General features: G+C 37.6%; 1 protein-coding gene and 1 pseudogene across 1 annotated transcript in view; one reads left to right on the top strand and one right to left on the bottom strand.

Annotated features, from left to right (window-relative positions):
* Window positions 1–25,547, top strand: part of DLG2 (discs large MAGUK scaffold protein 2) — a 2,103,489-nt gene that overhangs the window by 696,052 nt on the left and 1,381,890 nt on the right. The window lies entirely within an intron of this gene.
* On the bottom strand, window positions 19,453–19,550 carry LOC121039553 (uncharacterized; annotated as a pseudogene).

Genomic DNA, 25,547 nt, shown 5'->3' with positions numbered 1-25,547 from the left:
ACTGTATACTTACCCAACAAAGTTAGTCATGTAAAAATGGGGTAAAACAAAGTGTATTTTAATTATATGCAGTGACCCTTTGTATTTTTACATCTTTGCAACCTGAAACCAATGTTGTCAACTTTATTTTTCACAGTACGATTTGAGTTAGTGAATTGTAAAGATCCACTTTCAAATTTCAAGTTTGCTGTCTTGAGGATAGATAAGTAGGGTTAATTTGGAGATAGCCTTCAGTCCTTTTCATATGTGTTCATATGTTTTCCCAACAATTACACTTCACAGGTGTAGAAACTATGTGTTCTACATGATCTCTGGACCATTTTACGCAGTATTTTTCACACAGATGTCGAGTCAGTGTGAATTATCTTAAATGCTTTACTTTAATGATGTTATAAACCTTACACTCCTGCTTCCCAAGGCACATTAGTATTGGGGAAGGTGATGTAAATGAGATGTAGATACTTTTCCTTAAAAATAAGCATCTAACTTTTACGTAGGCTTTCCCCCTCACTCCCCTTTTAAGGGATATCATGTTAAAATCTAATCTTGTCTCCTGGAAATCCTTGGAAGATACTATGATGAGCGTTCCAGTAGAAGAGTATTCATTCTAGTAGGATACATGATTAAAAAGATCTTAGGAAAAGTGATCAGGTTTCCCAGATATCAGGATACATGATGATGAAAGAGAAGAATATAAAGATTATTTTAGTTCTAGGAGAGTAAAGGAGAAGAGCATACCCTCTTTCTAGGCTCATTATCTACTGAATAACATAAGATCTTTGAATAACTGAATCAATAAACATGTTTATATTGCTTAGAACATCATTGTTTGTAATTGGAAACACTGGGAATAGCCTACATGTTTACACATTGTGGCTTATTTATACAATGGAATATTATATGGTAATGAAAATGAAAGAGCCCCCCTATAGAGTCTGCAACACAGATGAATTTTAATAATAGTGAGTAAAACACTACATAGTAAGATTCTATTGACCTGAAGTTCAGAAACAGGCAAAATAAAAATACTTTTAGGGTTACACATCTGTAATAAATACAGAGAAACAAAGGAATAATGAACATAACTCTGGGGGTGTTGTGTGATTTAATTGTGTGGGTTCACCTGATGCTTCAGAGACCCTGAAAATCATAGATTTCTTAAGCTGGTTGATTGGTACATGGAGGTTCATTTTATAATTTTAAAATAAGGTATGTATGTGTTCATGCTATTTTTATATGAATAATATATACATATATATTTTGAAAGCATGAGTTGGGAAGGGGCAGAAGGAGAAGGATAGGGAGCCTTGAGTAGGTGCCACACCCAGCACAGAACCCTACTCAGAGCTGGATCTCATGACCAATGACCTGAGCTAGAATCAAGTCAGATGCTTAATTGGCTGAGCCACCCAAGCTCCCCTGCATGATAGATTTTTTAATAAAATTGACAACATTGTCTTGTATAAGGTGAGAAGTCAATAAATGGTAGGTTGTATTATGATTATTCTTCAAAATTTTGTTAAATGAATCACAGCTTGTATGAAAGATTGATTAGATTTTTTTCCCAGATGTTCTGCTTTTAATGAAGACATGGCATTATACTGGAGATTTTTTTCATTTTTTCAAATGATAAAGGAAATTTACCAACTTGTGTAACTAAAAAGTCTAAATGTAGAAAAGGCTTGGAACGTGAACTGATTGAGATTTTATAATGCCATTAAGGTTTTTCCTCTATTTCTCAATGATTTCCCAGCCTCTGGCTTCCTAGAAGTTTATGATCAGGCTGGGTTTTGTAGCAAAACAAGAGTACTTCCTGAGCTTAACAGGGCTCCATGTTTATTTTTGCACATTAGATTGGGAGAAAGGATATCTTTTACCACAGATTTCCATCAAAGATGTATGCCTTGGTGACAAAATTTTTACTGGACAAACTTAGGTCCATGTCTATCATAGCAGGAAATCATGGAAGGAAAAATATCTACTGATGTCTTTAACAACCATTTAATTATTTAGAAACATCTAGGTAATTGGCTAAATTCTCCATCTTCATCTCCATATGTGGAACAATTTTGGGGGATCCTACACTTGTTGCAGAACCTGGATACGGTTCGATAATTTCTTGGTGATACATTATATTACAGATCATATCTTCTGAATTCAGGATAGAATGTCTAAAATGTTTATGAAAGCTAATGTTTAAACAATTTGGTGTGTCAATATTTCACTTCCTATATTTTCACAGAAAATTCAACTCAGTCTCTCAGTTTCTTATTTTTTGAGACAGAGCATGCATGCACATGTGTGAGTGGGGGAGGGGCAGAAAGAGAGGAAGTACCTCCACATCCAGCTCAAAGCCCAACACAGGGCTTGATCTCACAACCATGAGAACATGACCTGAACCAAAATCAACAGTCAAACACTTTACCAGCTGAGCCATCCAAGTGTCCTAACTCTTAATTTCATTGTTTCCAGTGTTCACTCCTAACTGAACAGTCAATAAGCTAATAAAAATATATTGAATGTCTACAATGTATCCATTAAATATACTAAAAAAAATTTAATACTTGTTTAAAGTTTTGTAAATGACAGATGCTCTGCTTATATGTATTTCCAGGTTCTGTACATAGTGACTTCTCAGACTTCCTAAGACACTAGTTACTCCATATTCTCAGCTGACTACTAAAATACATACCTCTGTTCTTGACACATGAACTCAAAATACTTATCTCAAACTATAATTTCAGATTAACCAATACTCAGTAACTACATAAAGTTTGGCTGAGAGAAATGGTGATTTTGGAAGATCGTCTTAAAACCCCACAGAACTTCTCACAGAATATTGAAAATTTACTTGCCTCTCACTCCAGCACTGATGTGTCCCACTGACCCCCAAAACTACTCTATTGATGCATAGTGTGGAATGATGCTCTAAGTCAGTATGGTAAAAGACAGATATGAAATCATTGGCTTGTCTACTGTTATGTGCTATCACTATATTTATCTTTATGAGAACCTAGGAAAGAAATACTTATGTGGCCTCATTTGATTCCTGAGTAGTTGCCCTTGATCTTCTCGGTCTTTTTAAAAATAATAAGGTCACGGTGAATCAGGTCACTGATTGTGTCTTTCTCCAGTCATAAACTAAGATGCTTTGAATCATACTTGTGGCCCTCTAGCATATGTTCAATAGCTAACTATTTTTTTTTCAAATTGTATCACTGGTTTTATTGTCTTTCCTACTTCTCTTGTCTTTTCCAACTTCTAAAAATACATATTCCTTATATAATATATATTATGTGTAATGACATAAAGCTATATAGTTATATATAATTATGTATAGTTATAGTTTTTACATATATAGTTATATAGTTTTATTTCATATAAATTTAAATATATATTGAATACAAATTTGAATATATAAATATTCAAATTTATTTAGTTAACTCTATATTTAAGTTTATTTACTTAAATATTAGATTTAACTTTTAGATGAGAAGGTTTAAATAACTTGTCCAAAGCCCTATAACTTACAGTGGAACCAATATTCAAATATAGCTTTATCTTTATGACTTGAAAGCCTGTGCACTTTCCATATACCACATTGTTCTTTATTGAGTACCCATTATTTGCTGGACACTGTTCTGTTTACATGGTGCTCAAGAATGAATGAGGCAGTCATTGCCCTATGGAGCTCTCTGTCTTACTGAAGACAGTAGAACTAGAGTGGCATAGCTAAGGCAGGGAGCTCAGTCTTCAAGAGATGTCAGTAGCTGTTTAGAATAGCAGAGTGACTGATCAATTCTTACAAAGATGTGAAGGAAGCGGAAATTTAGAGAAAAATAGATAAGTGAAATTCAAGACAAGATTTCTGCCTCTGTAAATCTGTCTCCATAGGAACACAGACCAATTACCATGAAACAGTTAAAGAATAATTAGAAGCCTGAGTTTTGTTGATGACCTTGACTATACCAGGGTTTAGAGAAGAGCAACAGAGGGTGGATGAGAGCAGTCAAGAAGCTTTACCCAGGAGGCCAGGCTTGAGAGCCTTAGAAAGATGGGAAAATCTAATCAGGCAGAGAAAGGATGGCATTGCATACATAGATTTATAGAATCCCAGTGACTATAATTCAATTGAGAATGTGTTCTATAAGCCTCACAGAAAATTGGTTTCATAAAATTCTAGACACTTTGGAAGTTACTCTTAAATTTCTTTTGTGTGTGATGTATAATAATCAATGAGGTCATAAACACCCAGAAGCCTAGGGTGTTCCTTTTATTTCTCTGTATTGCCCAAATGTGCCTAGGACAGTGTTCTAAGCTAACAGTTTCCAATAAAAACTTACTGGTCATGACCTCACCTTGTGAGGTGATAATTATAATAGCAGCTACTAGCACACAGTGATTGTGCCCTAGGCAGTTCTATCCATACCATTTGTAGATCTTGAAGAAAAGTGCAAATGCAGGCCATGTACTAAATATTTAAAAGTCCTAAGTCAAGCTAACAAACTGTTAGTGAATATGTTTAGTGTTCCTACTTCAACACATAACCTTTCAAAATGAACGTGAAAGACCAGGTTCAAGGTGAGACTTAGGGCATGTTCAGACTCTTCAGAATCCCTAGCCTTAAGGAGATAATAAAGGAAGAAGGGACCTGAGACCCTGGGCCAAGACCCAACTTACCCCCCACCCAATCCCACCAGCTTTATCCAGCACTGGCTCAAGACTCACCCTTAAGCTTATAGATATTCCAGTGCATTCTTAGAAGCCTCACCATTTAAATTCACTCATCAAATTAGGGGTACATATACCAATGGGCTGATTTACCATCAGAATAAGGATTAGGGACCTAACTAGGGTCTAGAAATGATACAATTTGGACTGGGGGTTCAGGTCCAGTTCTTGGTGGGAAGTGCTTGGCCTCCAGGTAGATACATGCCCCTAATCTCACAAAATCCACATGGGGAGGAGTTTCTGCCAGAGGAGGGCCAAGTGAGGCATTAAAAAAAAATTTTTTTTTTAACATTTAGTCATTTTTGAGAGACAGAACAGAGCATGAGCTGGGGAGTGGAGGAGAGAGAGGGAGACAGAATCCAAAGCAGGCTCCAGGCTCTGAGCTGTCAGTACAGAGCCTAATGCGGGGCTTAAACTCCCTGACTGTGAGATCATGACCTGATCCAAAGTCAGATGCTTAACCAACTGAGCCACCCAGGCACCCCTGACAGTGAGGCATTTTAAAGCAGGTGATCAGGAGCAATACCTGTGGCCAAATTTTGTGCCAAACAATTTAACATTTTATTGGTAAGAAGAATTAATATTAAAGTTGTTTAAACTGGCCCATTCAAGTTCTGAAAGATAGTACATAAATGGTGAATTTAGGGTTTGTATCCTAGTCTGTGTGACTCCAGAATCTATCTTCTTCACTTCAGTGTTTTTCAGGCACTGAAAAGCCTACTTGATTGTCCGGTTTCTCTTTCTCTTATTTTTTTCACCTTAGGTTATAGATGGTGGGATGGGTAAAGGAGCTAGGGTTGGCAGGTACAGGGAAGGTGTGAGTGCACTAAGGCACATGGGAATTATGAACCTGAAATTGGTGGGAACCAAAAGTGGAGGGGGAAGGTGCAAGAAAGTGACATTACAGAGGGGGAGTTAAGATTAATCCTGTAGTTTTAAAGTATTGGCAACACGCTTTAAACATTGATATCGCTTAAGGGAAAGTTTGCATAAGTCACCGGTATTACTTTCATTGTAGACAATTTGAACACATCAGCATAAAAAAGGTATAACTTTATTCAGCTATTAAAACTTAGAAAACAAATATAAACTAAAAGTACTTCATTCATTCAGCACCTATTTAGTAGGCATTTATTATGAGCCAGGCACTAGAGACATAGCAGTGATTAAGACCAATAAATCCCCTTTTCCCATAGAGGTGCATTCTAGTGGGATGAAATGAATATTAATATTGATTTACTAGGAAGGAATGGCATTTTGCTGAAACTGAATCTCTACTCCCAACATAGATAAAATTATGACAGCTTTTGTGTTTGGCATGACCGTACCTTACCACATATCCTACGATGACTCAATTCTCTGGCTGTTGGTCAATATTCATATTACTGTTAAATATCCCATGTACCAAATGGCTACTACAAGGCAGGAACAAAGCATTTATATTTATATGCATTACTCATTAATCATGACAAATAATAAGTACTGTGCAATTATAATCACAAGCATTAATGTAGACCCTGGAGTCATTGTTACTACTCAGTTATGGAGTGCCATTAAGATGATACCCCAAATCTTATTTAACTAAATACATTATTATACAAATACAAACTTAAGAAATGTAGAGAATTCCAAGATCCATAGGAGATACCACATAACCTGGTTTGACAGATACTGTAATAAGTGATGCTTTCTATTTTCTCTCTCCGTATGACTTTTAAGACCATCTGACCTACTTGAGGGTAGGGACTGATTGCTTTAGATCTGTATTCACAATGGTTTTCATGTATCTAGCACCAAGTAGCTACATACACATGGTTTTTGAGCGAATGAATGGAGGGATGATTGATAAGCTCTGGGTTCAAAAACATTCATTTTTTGCTATTGAAATCTGCCCACCTGATCCTTATTAGCAGGATAGAGATAATTTTCAGTTCTAAATATATGGCTGTAAATAGTCAACACTATGTTGTTTTTCATTAAGACTATTTTAAAAATAAAATTACAGGGGCTCCTGGGGTGGCTCAGTCTGTTAAATGTTCGAATTCTGCTCAGGTAACAATCCCCAGGTTTGTGAGTGTCAGGCTGTGTGCTAACAGCTCAGTCTGGAGCCTGCTTAGAATTGTGTCTCCCCCTCTCTCTCTGCCCCACCCCCGCTCATGCTCCTTCTGTCTCTCTCAAAAATAAACATTAAAAATTAAAAAAATAAAACTACAGGGGCGCCTGGGTGGCGCAGTCGGTTAAGCGTCCGACTTCAGCCAGGTCACGATCTCGCGGTCCGTGAGTTCGAGCCCCGCGTCGGGCTCTGGGCTGATGGCTCGGAGCCTGGAGCCTGTTTCCGATTCTGTGTCTCGCTCTCTCTCCGTGCCTCCCCCGTTCATGCTCTGTCTCTCTCTGTCCCAAAAATAAATAAACGTTGAAAAAAAAAATTAAAAAAAAAATAAAATAAAAAATAAAACTACAGAATGAGAGATAATTATCTTCATTCTAATTAAACTTTGTGTTCATTGATATTTCCTTCCATTTTTATCTTCATGTATAGAGTTAAAATTGTGTCATGTGTATATGTGCATGTATTTCTTCCTTTGTTACTTTGTGTACCTTTTGAATGTTGAATGATGGTAATACTCCTAATACATATCATGTTAATATTTGTCCTTATTTTAAAATTAGGCCACATTTTATAGGTGTTTTGTTACTGCTGTTACTTTATTTTCTGGTATAAACTTCAGTCATCTACTGATATGTACATATGTTCAAAATGAAAACCAACAGTGTATATTACTTTAATATATTTATAGTATAGTATATTTAAAACTTCTAGGGAAGTGCTGGTGTGTGAAAACTTACAGCTAGGATGCCAAAAGGAAATCCAAGATATATGCTGTCACCACACAGCTAAAATAACCACAATATACAGAACTTTGAAGCACCTGCATTTTCTGGGAACCTGGGTGAGGAATGGTAAGAAAAAGTCTGGGTTTCACAAGTGACTAAGCCAAAGCCCTAAGAATTGAAGTTGGAGAGAGGCAGGATCTTGTTGCTAGGCAACCAGCAATCCAGGAGGAGACCTCCAGACAGCGCGCACCCGCTGTTCTGCCCCCCAGTGTGACATGTGCTGAGTTTTTGCAAGGATGGCTAGATGCTCTATGCACGCTGGCCTCTGAAGTCCAGCATGTTTCCTGCCCTGAAACATGCCCCTGTCCTCAGCTCAGTCTGCAGTCCAGATGGAAAAGACAGACAGCTTTGGGACAGATCTTCAGTAAAGCCCCTGTGGGCTTGCTGTGAAACTGTTGGGCATGATCTGTTGAGATGGGGCTGTCATTGGCTCTTCCTGCCAATGGCTTCAGTGTGGTAGGTGTGGGGAGGAGTCTAGACTCAGAGCAGGAAAAACATAATGACAAGTCTTCTCAGGCATATTCAGGACTTGGGGGAAAATGTTGGTCTGGGGAGAGGGAGGTAAACAAAGTCTGTGATGTCCCCTCTGGGAAGAAAGCATATGTCAGATTGCTACAGAATTGTCTGCGTGACTTTCTTATTCAAATTCTGATGCTGACAAAGCTATGACTAAACAGCATCCCAAAATGCAGTATCCTGGAGGACCTGACCACTCTACAGTACAATTAATCATTTGCCTGATACCCAAGAAGTAACTTGTGCCTTTTGAACTTTTTGGGAGCAGGGAAAAACTACTAGTTAACTCTTACATAGTATCTTAACCACATATCCAATATCCAAAAATGACTGAAAATAAAGTTTTCTTTTTACTTAATTAAACAAAGGAGCTTAGAAAAACCGCAAGAATAGCTAAATCAATCCTGTATACCCTTCAATTATATACATTAATTGTTAACATTTTGTCTTATTTACCTAGAAAATAAAAAAAGTTCTCGTAAGTTTTCAGCAGACTAGTTTGGCAACAAAACTTGGCCTAAAATAACAAGTAGCTATTTACTCAAGGTCTCTAGTCACTCTACTATGAGAATATCCATATATTTTATGACAAAACTCTTCCTCATGGGCTACCATCTCAGACTTTACTGGGGTGTTAAGCATGGTGTATGCATCTTTTACCTTCCTAAAAACCTCATATATGCTTTGATTTGCACATTTGGTTGTAAGAACTATAGATGAGCGATTATGGGCCTGGGCTATGTGCCAGATACTGTACTGGGCAACTGACTTTTTTTTCTCTTTAATCTGCGTAGCCATTCCATAGAGAAATCATTACCTACACTTCGTAAGTTCAGAGACATTAAAGAATTCCCCCCAATGTCACATCATTAGTAAGTGGTAAATCTAGGATTTAAACCCAGGTGCATTAGGCTCTATCTTAGGTCTTTGTCCTAGGTACTATTGTTAATTTTACTATCCTTGTTGTAGCTCTGAGAAAACTGAGATAAAATATCCCATGGTACAATGGTAGATGGAGGGTCAGATTAGAATCTATTGCCTGAGGTAGGCAAAATGGTTGCTTCCTTCTGTCTTATCGTTTGGTAAGCAGGAGTCTGGTGTAGGTATTGAGATCAATCCCAAGTCAGGTATGGATGAATGAAAACAGAGGAGGTAGCTACACATGCCATTCTTGAGCACCCTTAACATGATGGGTAACAATAAGTGTTTTGCTTTGGAAGATTGCTGTTCATAATATTCCAGTCTTGCCTTTAGGGTTTACCAGTAGCATGTCCTTAGCAAGTTATTTAACCTTTCAAAGCTTCACTTCTGTCCTCTCTAAAAAGATAATAATTCTCAAATTATGGAGTCATTGTAAAAAATTAGATCACATAGTGCGCATCACATGTTCAGCACTAAGGAATATGAGATGCTGTCATTACTATATCATCCCCTATCGGCCTTGTTATGTTCCAACAGTGTCAGTGGTGGGGTGATTCTGACCAAAATCTGATTTCTGTTGTCCCCATTTTTTTCTTGCCTACAGGAATATCTATTTTGTAGAATATTGGCTAATTATCCTATGACCAGTTAATGTTTCTCCAGCCTTCACAGAGTTCCGTAGCTCTCTTAACAGAATTCCATAGTTCGGTACGTTGCCATCTAATGTATCCTGACAGCATTTGTTCTCTTGGCCACTGCCTGCCACTTAGACTCCATAGCATTATTGTATTCTCCTTTTTAAGTTACTATGGAGATTAAGATCAGTGTCTTTTTTTTTTTGTACCATTATCAGTAATAAGCCATAGTAGTTAGACCCCATGAAATATATCTATATAAACATTTGTGATTTGAATATGGAAATTTAATGTGTCCTGTCGTTTACTCCTGAGAATTTTTTAAAAATGTTTACTTATTTTGAGAGAGTTAATGAGTACAAGTGGGGGAAGGGCAGAGAGAGTGAGAGAGGGAGGGAGAGAGATAATCCTGTGCAGGGTCCATGCTGTCCATGCAGAACCCAATGAGGGGCTCGATCTCACAAACCATAATATCATGACCTGAGCGGAAATCAAGAGTCAGATGCTTAACTGACTGAGCCACCCAAGTGGCCCCTGAGAACTTTTGAATTTGAATTGACACTTTTGATGCCTTGAGCTGAGAACATAAAGACGTATGTATTACCGGTCTTCCCTCTTCCATGAAGACAATAAAATTTAGTTGTCTCACTCACCCAGATACACCTCAGAAGCTTTTCAGCTATGGTCAAGACGAGCTTGACCAGTGGATCAGAACTGGAGCTCTGGATGACACATGCATGTTAGTTACCAGTTCTGCCTCCCTGTTGAACACAGGACAGAAGGATTTAGATGAAAGCAGAGCCAGCCAGGATTAGTTGATGTTCTTGGAAAGAGTGAAGGAGGGAGAGGATGGCTACTGATCTTTCTTAGAGATTGAGATGGAGATGCGGGATGGAAGCTAAGATGAAACAAGCCTCATCTCCTGGAAATGCAAGAGAGGTTAAACAACAGCAAAATATGTGTACAAGTAACATCCTTGTTTAATAATCAGCCTGGGGTGCGCTATCATTAGGGGAGGAAAAAAGGAAAGAAAAACAAATACATGAGTGAGCTAATAGTTCATTGTTGTTGTGTTTATTGATACTATTTCAGAGAAACTTTCAACACCCAGGGATGGCCTTTCAGGTTAATGGATTGATATGAGGAGATTTGAATTAATTAAATGCTGGATAATTGTGAATGCTAGTTATATCAGATGTAGTGGTCATGCTAAGGGAATGGAGAGAGACAAACAAGTCCCTTTAATTTTAACCCTAGGGGGACAATCTACTATAGTGAAAAACATAGAGTGTGGAGGCAGGTTGACCTGGATTTGAATTACTACTCGACTGATTTCTAGAAACATGACCATGAGCAAGTAATTTAACTGTAAGACCAGTTTTTCCAAATGTAGTGATCAAAGAATGGTATTTGGTAAATTATTATCATGACCCTGATATAACAAAAAAACTTATTTAATGACTATCTCTTGATCCTGATTAAGTGGGCTGGACTAGACTCAATTTTAAGCCCCAAACCTTTGTATTAACATAACGTCACAAGTTGAAACTTAAATAATCTACATCAGAAGGGATATAGAATTAGTAGAGACATCCCAGTGGTAATAAACTCCTTTTAGACGTTTGATGAATTTTTTGCCATTTAAAGATTGTTCTCTAAGTATGAATATAACCAGATGGTCAGTGATAAAATTCAAATCCCAAGACTTTACAATATCTATAGATGCCAGCATTTTCACTTTCATTATCAACTATCCAGTAAGTTTGAATTAAGCATTTCACTTCTTTTAAGGGAGGCTTTTTTGCTTTGTTTTTAATTATAACCCCACATCCGGATGTTTCCAGTGTACTTCTTTAGAGAGCAATTTTTATGATTAAGAAGTTAATTTTTTTCTTCAATATGAACAGATGGTGCTTTTCAGTGTCTTTTTAAAGGTGCTCCGTATCTCTTGCACAGCAGAACCTAAAATATGAATCGGACATTGTATAACTGAAAATAAATGGAAAAGGAAAAGTTCATGATTTAGAGTCTACATAACTCCTCTTCCTTACTGGAGATTGAGTCTCTTCATTTTAGTAGCATTCTTGGAAGCATTTAACTTTATTGAGATATGAGTGAGAATCTGAGCTTCTGTACCTCCTGGAAACTTGAGATATCCTAAAGATGAATATTTTTTAAAACTTTGATTTCATATAAACTGTACTTAATGCTTAATAATCCAAAAGTATACTTTAACATGCTTGATGTTTTGCATTAGTGATTTGATTGTATTTGAAAAGGTTGCTTGTGAAGACTACTGGTCATAAATATATTCCATTAAACATTCTTTATTATACTGTCCTGAACGGTGTGTTTCTACCTCTGGACGTTACTGGTAGCCAACCAAGTGAACTGCTCCATTAAGGTGATGACAAATACTTGGCAAATGAAATGACTTAGCTCCTTCATGTTAACACTATTTTTAGGTACATTCCAATATTATACAGAGAAAATACAAATATACGTAATCTCATGAATTGTGGCTGTGGTCCATCCAAATAATTTCTGACTGTGGCACCAACACATGTTTGCTGTGTTTTCCAAGACAGACATAGGTTCTAGAATTTCCCTTTAACAAAAATAACTTTGCGGGCACCTGGGTGGCTCTGTCAGTTAAGTGTCCTACTCTTGGTTTGGGCTCAGGTCATGATCTCACTTCAATGAGTTCAAGTCCTGAATCAGGCTCTGCACTGACAGTATGGAGCCTGCTTGGGATTCTCCCTCTCCCTCTCTGCCTCTCCCGTGTGTGCGCTTCCCCTCCTCTCTCTCTAAATAAATAAACTTGTTAAAAATAAAATAACTTATAGCTACTTTCCTTCTTTTTCCTTCACATTTACTAGCCATAATAGGTTGGTAGAAAATACATGACAGAAAATTAAAAGATATTTTTGTTTCTTCTTGAATTTCGATAAAGAGTGGGTGCATATTTTTTCTTTATTATAAACATGTAGGCCCCCAGAAGGCTTGGGGAGTTTAGCTTTCTATCCAGACTGTTCACTCCATGCAAGAATTCCCTGCTTTACTGGTCTTGAAATCTCCAGAAGCAAATGTGAATTGTGAATAGTAGACACTCAGTTAAAATGTGTGGCATTTCTTTAATTGAATGTCCAACTGGAGTGTCTTTTCTTGAATCTGTTGAATATCATTGAATCATTCTGTCACTGCTTAAGTTTTCTCTCTGTTAATGACTTGAAAATCTATTTAGTCCTTCTGGCCAGTGGAGCTTTAAATACTTCCCTAGAACATTGTATCCCAAAAGGATTGATGGAATGGTGGTGGTAGTTTTCACTGCTAATAAGAGGAGCTACAGGTCATGAATACTTAATATGTGCCAGATGCTGGGCTACATAATCATCCTCTGAGATGGGTATTTTAATCTTCTTTTTATAGATAGGGATACTGAGGTTTTGAAGAACTAAGCAATTTGCCCAACCTCATAGAGCCAGTAATATGCAGAGCCAAGAATTAAAGTCCTTTCATTTGACTCTGATGTCCATGGCGTTAAATATTATTCTAGATTGTCTTCTTACTGTTTCTTCCTTTGTACCTGCTATAAAATCATTAGATGCTTACAGAAATCTGGCTCATTAAATTGTTATTTGAATACTTGGAAAACTTTTCCAAGTCATTTAAGATAAAATATTTTCCCTCTAGTAAACAACCAACATTAGCTAGAGTACTGGTCTCTGTGAGGTTAATGTCTCTGCTTTCTGTTTCATCATCTAGGTTTGTTAATGGAAATAATGAATAATGGTTAGGATCAGAATAAAACCTTAAGACAGTACTCACATCATCTACCTTGTTTTGAGTAATTTAAAAAGTGTTTACTGAAAATGAATGCAGTGTGTGTGTGTGTGTGTGTATTCAGTCAAAAGTTTGTTGGTCAAGGTTACATTAAATGGCTACCCATTGCTGACAGTGATTTTGAGTTTCCTTAGTACTTCATTTTTTTCTTTGTTTATTTGAGAGCGAGAGTGCATGGGGGAGGGGCAGAAAGAGAAGGAGGAAGAGAATCCCAAGCAGGCTCAGCACTGTCAGTGTAGAGCTGATGCAGGGCTGGAACTCATGAACTGTCAACTCATGACCTGAGCTCAAATCAAGATTCAGATGCTTAACTGACTAAGCCTCCCTGGCGCCTCTGAATTTCCTTAGGATTTCAAAGCCTAAATGCTTAAATACCCCTGAGGATTCTTAAACTGAAAAATAAATTATAAAATTATCTTTATTCAATCCATGATCATATCACCACTTTTTTACCTTCTCTGTATAAATGAGAATTTAATGATTGCCTAGAGACCATAAAGTTTTCTTTCCTACTTCAGACAAGTCAATAACTGTAAGATTTAATAGCCTAAAGATAAAATGGTTCAATATTAACCAGAAAATGCTTGACTAAGGTAACTCTTTAATACCAGATTATGAGGCCATTTGAATTTTTTCTCCAACAATTGTCTGTAGCAATGGAACTCTTTATTTGATAAGTGAGGAAATGAGTGTTTATCCTAGCTTGTGTTTTGATTTGGGGGGGGGGAACCCACTATAAAATACAGGTATCGTATGTGTAAATGGCTTAGACTCCTGTATGTGTTATTGTTCTGAATACGATACTTGTAATGAAGTGGTTAAACAATCCTCTTCGGGCTTACAGGCACCAGGCTAATGCGTAATGTTTTGCCACAAGAAGTCTCAGGGTACCTATGTTTCTGCACAATTTACAATTTCCTGCCACGAGAACTTAAAATGCCACAGAGCACAGATTCTACACAGTGAATGCAGACCCAGACACAGAGCATTTTAGCATCACTCCATTGCTACTTAGATTCTGCTCAGGGTAATGAAAGAAACAAGGCCTGCAGAAGAAATCTGGTAAGAGCTCAGTTACTCAAACGATATTTTGAGTCAGACTATGATTTAAGTAAGTTGTTTGAAGTTAGAGGTGAACATCCTGGCACTGATAGTTGGAGTCAAAAATTTGGACTGCTAGAATTTTTGCTCCAACCACACCGGTGTAGGTTAAGGATAGGACTTCATCATCGGTAATCAGTGAGGAGAAAGAGAAGAATGCCGGCTTATCTGTGAATAGTAAATACTCTTTAAAAGTTCTGTATATACTTCTCCTTTAGGAGTGTGGATTTCATCCTCCACGACATTTTTTGGTGATCTTAAGAAGGACTTGAGTTATATAAACCAATCAAGATTCCAGTGCCCAGAAAGGGCAAGTCCACACACACAGAATGTACCTCTGTCCCCCTATCATTGTTTGTAAGGGAATCAAGATGAATATAATTTACTAAAAACATTTCAAACAATAAGACTGCGTATTTCAAAGATCAATCTCCAATCATTCATAGCCACTGAAAACAGTAATGAGCAGGCATTTCTGTCTCCTGGGCTGCGGAGTCCTCAGGTGCTGTCTTTCCACACTCCTCCGATTCCTCTCCCTACTTATCACAAATAACCATGGCAGTGCCTTTTCTTAACCTCCTTATTCACCCTCGTGTAAGTTCTCATGTCTTGTCACTTTCTGACTTGTAGGAAGAAAAAAAAAAAACCTTAACTCCCTGATTATAGAAGGGAGCAGACATGCTCCACAGGCACTTTTTTTTCCCCTTTCTGCTTTTCTTGTGATTGCAGTCACAAGCCCCTTCCCCATAAGAAGCTGTTTTCCTCAGTGCTTGGAGGTGTCATGCTATATATTTGCTTCAGGAAGTTTGGTACTGACACATCCTTCATTTCTAGTGTCATTTGGAGGTGCCCGTAAGGAAGAGGAATGTTACTGTTGAAGGACTTTAGGATTAGAGTAGTGAACATTTCCTTTAATTTCACAGGTTGCTCCAATTCCTTTGGATCAATGAGAAATTATGTAAAGCAACCAGCATCCTATAAAGGCAACTCAAATCTGAAAACAAGAGCCGCATATCAATTAATAGGGAAATGTAAAATGTGTATTTTGAAGACATTTAAAAAGAAAAGATGGGGTATGTCCCCTGTTTTGGAAACTTTCAGTGATCCTAGATACCATTTAGGGCAATTCATAGGCAGGATAGCATTACAAGCTATCAGAGGAATGCCCTTCAGTGTGTGTGCAATCTCCCTATGCTTATTATTCTCACCATTGGCTTTCCTGACGTCTCCACCAGGCATCCTTATCCCCTATCCCAGTTGACCTCACACTGAGGTTCATACCTGGTGGCAGTGCCATCGGCCTGGGCACCTGATAGAAATGTTTGGTCACATTTTTGTTGCAATGACTGGACAATGGTACTGGCATTTAGTGGGAGGAGGCCAGGGATGCTAAGTACCCAGCAAGATATGTGACAACATGCACAGCTGTCTGCCCAGAATGTCAGTAGCACCCCCATTAACAAACACTGGGCCTCTGGAATTAGCACCCCAGTTTTGGGTTGACTAAGCTGGCTCTTGACTTTGAGACTGGTTATTAATCCTGGATTCTTACAGTATGCTTCAGGCCTTCATCAGTGATTGGGCTGTTCTCTTCCTCATTTGGCTTCATCCTGAGAGGGGAGGAGTATTTCACAAAGAGAAATTTCACAAATGTGTTTGTCTTCATTTACCCTATTCCCTTCTGTTGGGAAGCTGACACTGAGAAGCTTTAGGCAGGTTGGTAGATATTTGTTTGCCCAGATGTCTCCAGCTACAAAAGTGAAAACTCACACTAGACAAAGAAAAGGAAAATGAATGTTACAATCATTTTTTATTGCTGTTAAAATGCCTCCAAAGAGAAGAGAAAGTGAAACATCAATGCTGACTGATGTTATAGGATATAAATGTTGACTAAGGTGCTTAAGAATGCAATGTTTATATAAAGTACAGGGATGCCTGGGTGGCTCACTTGGTTCAGCACCCAACTTTGACTCAGGTCATGATCTCACGGTTTGTGGGTTCGCGCCCCTCATCCATCTCTGTGCTGTCAGCTCAGAGCTTGGGGCCTATTTCAGATCCTGTGTCTCCCTCTGTCTGCCCCTCCCCTCTTGCTCTTTCTCTCTTGCTCTCTCAAAAAAAGAAATAAGAAAGAAAGAAAAAAGGACATACGGAAAAGATTCCTGACTGATGAGACAACTGTTTTATCTTTTCATAAAGGATCAAATCACTTGCAGGAGATGAAGAGGAGTGGTAATAAAGTATCCAAGTGATGGTTCCAAGAATAGCAGGAAAGAATGTAGAAAGTAAAGTTTGATCAATTTCAAGGTTCTGGTCCAAGATAATGGTGTAGGAAGACCCAGAACTACTTTCCTCCTACAGACACCAAATCTATAGCTATATATGGAACCATTTGCTTTGGGGGGGAAAAAAACCAAACTGAAAAAACTAGTGAAGCAGCCCCTTCATATCAGGCACATGAGAAGGAAACCATATAGAAGTAGATAGGAAAGGCTGAGACACAGTCTCCCCATAAACCTCACCCCTGGTGTGGTGACCTACAATCGGGAAAGAACTCAAAACCTGGAGCTTCTCCTGGAGCAAAAAGGATTTGTTCCCCACTTGGGGCACCCTGACTTTTAAGATGGGCACCTGAGAGATGAGTCCCCAAAACATGTGGCTGTGAAGAAGAAAAGTTCTGAACTATGGAGGATGGGAGAGGTAAAGAAGAGACCAGAGGTCGACAGAAGTAGCAACCAAATTTACCTCTGTCAGTTAACTAAGTACTTGAGTTTATTGCCATGTTCTGATCTACTTGTGGAAAGTCTTATTTCATTTTAGGTTAAAAAGATAAACCAAAAAACCCTAAATTTTTATCCATTTCATAAAAATAAGGTTTTTGGTAAGGTTTATATCTACTTTAATAGAGTTCCAGATCAATATTTCAAAAAATTAATTAGAAGGTTATGATATAAGCAAATCTGACTTAAAACTATTGCAAACCTATCATTATTATACCCTATTATCTAGATTTTTACTGAAACAATGTGTCATGCCAAATATCTGAAATCATGTCTGTAATTATCTCCAGAAATGATTTGGCATAGCAATTTCTGGGAAAGAAAAATTGAACTATTTCCTTTTAATCTCTTCATTGGATTTTTTAAAATGAAGTGCTAAAAGTCTTGGGAGTGAATAACAAGTTATTTTATTTGAGTTTTTAAAGTTACATCTTGGAATGTTTTCAAAACCAAGACTCTTAACCTATTGTCAGGATAAGATAATAGGAAACTTTGCAAATGTCAAGGCAAAGGTCACATCTGGCACATTGTCCAGGTCTGATCAGCAGGCACTTTCTAATTTTTGTTGTCCCCAACTTACTTAAGCCCTAACACTCCTAGGATAGTTTGAAGATATGATGGCAAATTATATACTTCAGTTGGTTGCAATATGCTGCAGTTTTATTTTTTGATGTGTTCTCACATTCCTCATACTGTTATTTATAATTACATCTGGCCCACCAAATGTAAGCTCCATTAGATTTTTATCTCTATCTCTAGTGTCTAGAAATGGGCCTTGCCTAATAGTAGGTGCTCAATAAATGCTTATTGAAGAGATGAAAAAGTTAATGGTTCATTTTCTTAATTATTTCATACTGCAAGTCTAGAGATAGAGATTATTGGAAGAATTTGGGCCAAACTAAATTTTCATGTGTACTCTCCTCAGAGTCAACTAATGCCAAAGTATCAAGCATTCTGAACACTCTTGGGTATTGTGGGAAAAGGGCTAAAACATTTAACTATGCCCATGACCTCAGTTTCTTAGATAGTTTGCTTTGAAATAAAGGGATGTCGTAGAGTTCTTATTACATAGAAATACATAGAAATTACATAGAAAACAGGGTCTATATTATACCATTTAATAAATCGTAATTTATGATAAATGTCTGCAAGGCAACACACTTAAACTTTAATAACGTTACATTTATGAAAACTGGAATGGTGGAAATACACCTTGTCAAAAATTCAGGATAAAGCAACCATGTCTGAGGTTGTTTGTGGCCCTAAAATTACTCATGTGTCCTTTAATTTGCTGGGCAGATGGCAGACTGACATAGGAAGAAGTGTTCTGAAATAAGTCACCAGGATGGCTGGGCACTTTACTGTCTGCTTGTTTCAATAGGTATTCCCAGTTGGAAGTGTTTGATGCTTTGAGTGACCTCTCTGTTCCACTGGAGTCTGTTTTTGTCTTAGAAGCAGGGGTGAACCATTTCTGCCTTCTGCTTACTTTTTCCTGCTTATTTCTTAGTCAGGCTTGGGGTTCTCTGTGCAGCTTTATAGTGATGTCTTTCCTCTAGTAAGTACTTGCTTTCTCTCTGGTGAGCTGTTTCCTCTCCATTCATTTTCATCTACTATGACTACTGTATTATCTTTGTCCCAAGTGATTCATAGTATGATTGTTCTTTAAAAAAAATCACTTCATAGTACTTTTCTTATTTTCAGCTTGCTTGTTAAAAGCTTTTGAAGTTGGTTATTTTCCTAGGCTTTCACTGATGTGGATTTTTTCTAGAAACATCTGTTAGTATAAATTATGCTAGACTTTTTTCTCCCCATTTGAGTACCGGAATTCACTGCTACAGGAAAGATGGGATTAGAAGGAGCTTTATATCATTCATGCTTGGATTGAAATGTATTGAAATATATTTTGAACCTATTTGTATTTGAACCAAAATGTATTCTGAAATTAATACTTTGTAATAAATGGGCAGTAGTTGCCCCATATTTTTGGTGGGTAACATACAAAATATGTTCAAAAAGCATGGCTATGGTATTGTAGAGATTGTCAGTAAATAATTGGTGTGCTATTCTTGCATAGGGGCCATGCTGATATTCTCTGTATCATTCCAACTTTATGTGCTGCTGAAGTGAGCACAGGATTGTCAATAAATGATACTGACAATTGAACCTCCAGCCCTATAACCCAATACTTTTGCTTCAAACACACATACCTAGTTCCTGCTATCCATAATTGCAAAAGCACATTGTCCTTAACTAATCAGATTGACCTATATCTCTCCCTTCACCCTGCCTCTTGACATCTTAATCATTAGAACACAAATACCACACATGAAATCACTTCTCCAAGAGCTCTCACTAACCACCCTATCTTAAATGCATAAGCTTAATTGGCCTTCTAACCTATTGTCTTGTGATGGATAATTGTCTTGAGCCATCAGTAAGTTACTATTTTCTAGAAATCAAGAGTTAGTTTATGCTTCTTAATAGTCCAAAGTGTCATGTATTTCCTTGGGGTGTTTTCTTTTTTTGTTTTGGCAATCAGTAAATACTTGGTGATTTTTTTTTTAAGGTAATTTATTTTGAGAGAGAGAGAGAAACAGCATGAGCAGGGGAGGGACAGACAGGGAGAGAGAGAATACCAAGCAGGCTTCACACTGTGAGTGTAGAGCTGATTCGGGGCTCAAATTCATGAACCGCGAGATCATGACCTGAGCCGAAATCAAGAATCTGATGCTTAACTGCCTGAGCCACCCAAGCGCCCCAATATTTGGTTATTTTTAAGCATCCAATTGAGCTAGACATCTCATGCTGTTAAGCAGTAGGTTAAAGGAGTAATGTGTCTTTGCTAATGGCACATGACTATCTTTGTTGGTTGACTAATAGTCACTTTGGTGGTGACTGAGAGGTGCAGAGAAGCCTCTGCTAAGAAGCTAGAGAAAGGAGATACACAGTCCAAAGGAGCACAACCATTTCACAACTGTAGTTTTGTGGAGAGTTTGCTCTTACTTGTGGGAAGCTTCATATTCATGCTGACTGGAGAAGAGCTAGCAATTCCTATTTTACAAACGCGATCTAGCCTCAAATCTATACACTGAGGTTTCTCTAGTCTCTAGATGACCTGGCATTCTAGTCATTGCTGTGTTATTGAGGGGAAAAATAAGCAGGCTTTGGCATGGTGAACCCAACCTTCAACAGTTAGGAAGTCAGTGGAGAAACAATTTCCAGGGTCTACATCCAATTCATTACAGAAAATATTTACCGAGTTCATTTGTTAGATTTTTCCCTTTAGAAAGGAGTTTTGGTTTCCATGATGACTGGATAGATTTTATCTATTAGCCTACATAATGAGCTGGTAGCTTGTTACAGAGAGCTACTTATATTAGCTATGTATTCTTGGGTAAGTTGCTTCTCTAATGATCAGGAACTTTATTTGGAAGGTGGACTTTTGGAAAATGTCAAGAAGAACTGGTGAATTGCAAGTGGAAAGGAGAGGGAATTACAACTTTTGCTTTCACTGAACAAGATGAAAGGAGGCAGATACTGCATACCTGACTGATGATGATAGGCAATAATGGCGCGCGCGCGCGCGCGCACACACACACACACACACACACACACACAAAAGGACAAAGAATTAGAGAATTGAAGGTAACATGGGGCTGCTTGGTAAGAGAAAGAAAGGCATGATGTTAAAACCTATTAGTGGCATTACCCTCCCCATCTACAAGCTAAAGTATTCACATTGGGTTCAAAGCCCTAGAGTCCTTTGTGTTCCATTTGATCATGTGCTATATTTTCCTTCGAAGTGATGTCCTCAGCACTCTTCCTCTATATTCTTTCCCAAGGTGATCTTATTTCCATTATATCAGTTATTGTTTATTAACTACCCCAAATTTACATTTTCTACCAAAACCTCAATTTGAAACTGCGCACCTATAAATCCAGTTGTCAGCAACTTCACTTTGATGCCTTATAGGAGTATCAAACCAAAAAATGTAAAACTCATTCTATTATTTTCTGCTTGATAAATCTACTTCTTTTCTAGTGTTCTCCATTTCTAGAATATACCCTGTACTTCGTCCATGCCAGGGATTGTTCCTCCCCCTCCTTTGACATTTGGTCAAGCCAGATACCCTGATTTATCTTCATTCTCTCTCATTACCTTTCACATATAGGGTAAGCTGACCTCCTAAATATTTCTGAATGTATCCTTTTGCTCCATCTCTGCTATCAGCATAATTCAAGCCATTATGATCATCTTTCACATGAACAGCTAACTGGTCTCACCGTATCATTCTTTTCCCATGCCAATCCATATTGCAAATAGAAGCCACAGTGAGATTAATGAGAGACAGATCCTATTAAATTTGTCCCTGCTTAAAATTTGTTGATAGCATTTCATTTCTTAAAGATCTGCATATTATTTTAATGAGAACCACAAAAAATTGTGGGCAATCACCTCTTGCCAGCCTTGTCTCATACCAGTCTTTGTTTCTTTCCCTGTATTACAGCCTCACTGCTCTTCCTTTTTGGTTCCCTAAATGTATCAAGTTCCTACCCATATTAGAATCTGTACATGCTTCTTCCTTTATTTGGAATACTCTAAGGATTTTATACTTCTATTCTGTTGTCACCTTAATTCAGACAGATTCAAATGAGGACATCCTTGATGCTATGGATTGAATTGTGTCCCCCTAAAATCCATATGTTGAAGCCCTAACACCCAGTGTGATGGTAGTTAGAGACCGGGCCTTTGAGAGGTAATTATGTCTAGATAAGATTATAAGAATAAGGCCCTCATGATGGAGTTAAGTCCTATATAAGAGAGATAGCAGAGAGTGTTCTGTTTCTCTTCCCATCTCCCTCTCTGTATCTGTTTCTCTCTCTGCCATGTGAAGACACAGCAAGAAGGCAGCTGTCTACAAGTCAGGCAGCGAGAAATTACCCAGAAACCAATCCTACTGACACCCTGATCTTCAACTTGCAGCCTACAGAATTGTGAAAAAATAAATTCCTATTGTGTATGCCACCTATTCTATATTATTTAGTTTTGGCAGCCTGAGCTAATACACTTGAGTAGCCACAAACTAGTTAGGGTTCCCTTTTATACTTTCTCAGCATCTTTGTACTTGTGTCTTTGTCTTCTCTGTTGAATTTTAAGCTTGGTGAGGCCAGAGACAGGTTTTATTTTTCAACACTGTTCTGTTTCCAGTCCCCAACACAGTGTCTGACATATAAAAAACAATGTTAAATGACATTTGTATGAAACATACCATTAGTGTTCTTCCTTACAAAAGATAAGACTTCTATCTTGGTCTAAATTTTTTAAATAAAACCTCATCACAAAAAGGTATCCCTTCCTAGAGTCATTTGTTTTCATAGATGGTTTCATCTGTTTGATGCCACAACAATAATTTTAGCAAACAGACTAAGAAACCTGGCAGTGGGGGTTGGGTTATTGAAACCAAAAATCTTCATCAGGGCTCTTGTTGCTAGGAAAAATGACAGAAGATGCCAGGGTTTAGTTTTCTCTAGGGTTTTACCTCCAGGTTTTTATTTCTGCTTTGACACTTTCTTTGACCTTTATGTATAAGGTCATTAAGGTGAAGGGTGGTATCTTTGGTATTCAGGTAATGATAATATCCAGCTCCATGTTTTGTGGACTATCATTATACCATTGGCCATCCCTTGCTTGTGAGTTTATCTGATAAGTTTACTAAAATGAGACCCAGTTAACTAATTCTTAACACTGTTAAAATTGTTCTTTTTAGAAAGATGGTTAAGGAGCCCAAAGTCCAGGTGTTGTTCAATGGACCTCAACCTACCTTTGGAAAATTTATGGAAAATAGCAGGGATGCTATAGCTTGACTGAAGATGACAAAATTTCTGACCGAGAGTGAGTTATCCTTTCTCCAATTCTCTTTAGGAAATCTTTGACCTCTCATATAGAAATGTTACAACTGAGGAAGGATTAATTACTCTCCATACTTAGAGCTCAACTTAAGTTGTCCTGTCAAGGCTTTGATATATATATCTTAGTTTATTAATGTTGCTGTAGTGAATTACCACAAACTTAGTGGTTTAAAGGAACACAAACATATTACCTTAAATTTCCTGATATCGGAAATCCGAAACAAGACTTACAGGTATAAAAATCAAGGTGTCAGCAGTGTTGGATTCATTGTGGAGTTTCCAGGAAAGAATCTGTGTTCATCTTCCAGAGGATGCATGCATTCCTGGGCTTGTGGCCACTGCCTCCACCTTCAAAATGTACCATTTTGTCTTCTCCTTCCATCATCTACCCCTTTCTGATCCTGGCCCTTTTGTCTCCCTCTTAATAAGGACTTGTGGCATTCTGTTGTTTACCTGGATAATCCAAGATAATGGTAATCTTCCTACCTCAAAGTCCTTAACTGAATTCCATCTGCAAAGAGGCCCTTTGCCATGTATTTTAACCTATTCAAAAGTTTGGGGATTAGTACATGAACATCTCTGCAGAGAAGGAAAGGAGATGTTATTCTGTTTATCATGGCAAAATAGGTCTAACAACTTCATATTTCTACAAGTGCCAATTAGACAGGATTTAATTCAAGAAGCAAAAGTTACATCATGCCTTTTCCTCTTGGTGCTTTACTGAAGGTCTCAATTTTCCCACATAATAATGCCATCTATATATCACAGCTGCTTATCAGTCTCTTCAGTTAGACACCTATTTTTGCTCAGATGAGAAGGGTAATCATTTGTTAGCTTAAGTTAGATCACTGATATGATGGAAACTACCTATGAACCTGTAAAGAGAATTAAGACTTTTTTTTAAAGTGAGATTGGGGCACCTGGGTGGCTCAGTCAGTTAAGCGTCAGACTTCAGCTCAGGTTGTGATCTCACGGTTTGAGAGTTTGAGCCCCACGTCAGACTTTGTGCTGACAGATCAGAATCTGGAGCCTCCTTCAGATTCTGTGTCTCCCTCTCTCTGCCCCTCTCCAGCTTGTGCACGCTCGCTCTCTCTATCTCTCTAAAAATTAAATTAAAAAATGTGACATTGTGCATTCTGTACTTCTATTTGAAATTCAGGTGTATTATAACTAAAAAGCAATGTAAATTAGAAGGAAGTAAATGTAATCCAACTCAGCCTTCAAAACACATCCTAAATATTAGCTCTTTCATGAAATCAGTGCCAACTTCCCTAGGTGGAACTAGGTACTGCTCCCACCTTGCTGTGATAGCATGATGTGCATGACTCCATTGTAGCATTGACTACATTGATGTGTTGGTCTGTTTACGTGACTGTCTCCCAAGCTACCTGCAAGATACTCAAGGGCAAGGACTCTGTCCTGTTTTTCCTAGTGGTAAGGCTGCCTAGAACAGTGTCTAACGTCTACCTAGTGTATTGCTGATAGTTTGTGAGGCAATGAATTCTTTTGCAAAGAAGGATGCATCAGAAGCAGTATTTCTCAGCACAAAGCATATTTCGATACATGATCAGGACAGGCACACAGCTACAGATTCAAGAGTATTGATAAAGAAAAGTATGCCTTCAGAGAAATATGATGGGTTATAAGCCTTTGAGTGAAAACTTGAAATTCTACATTAGTTGAGTAGAAATTAGATCCAAATAATTGGAAATACATAGTTCTATAACTAGGTTTGGATGATATGGATCTAACAAATTTACCCCACCAAGAATGTTTATTTATTTTTTTTAATATATGAAATTTATTGTCAAATTGGAAGAATGTTTAAACTCAATCATAATTGCTTTCAGTTTACTTTTAAAATACCATGTTTTTAATTTCTTTAAGCTTTATAGATGTATAGCTGATATATAAAGATTGCATGTATTTAATGTGTACATTTTGATGAGTATGGACATATACATATAATATCCCCATAATCAAGGTATTAAACATATCTATCACCTCCCAAAATGTCCTTGTGTTCTAGTATAGGTGTGTATTTTAATGGTAAGAATGCTTAACATGAAATCTAGCCTTTTAACATATTTTAAAGTACATGATACCATATTCTTAACTATAGGCACTATGTTATACAGGGTCTCTAGAACTTCCTCATGTTTCATGATTGAAACTTTGTACCCATTGAGCAACAACTTCCCACATCCCCCTTCCCCAG

This window comes from Herpailurus yagouaroundi, unplaced genomic scaffold, assembly GCF_014898765.1.
Source record: "Herpailurus yagouaroundi ecotype Mexico unplaced genomic scaffold, PumYag 180, whole genome shotgun sequence".
NCBI classification, from domain to species: Eukaryota; Metazoa; Chordata; class Mammalia; order Carnivora; family Felidae; genus Herpailurus; species Herpailurus yagouaroundi.
This window is presented reverse-complemented; position numbering and strand designations above follow the sequence as displayed.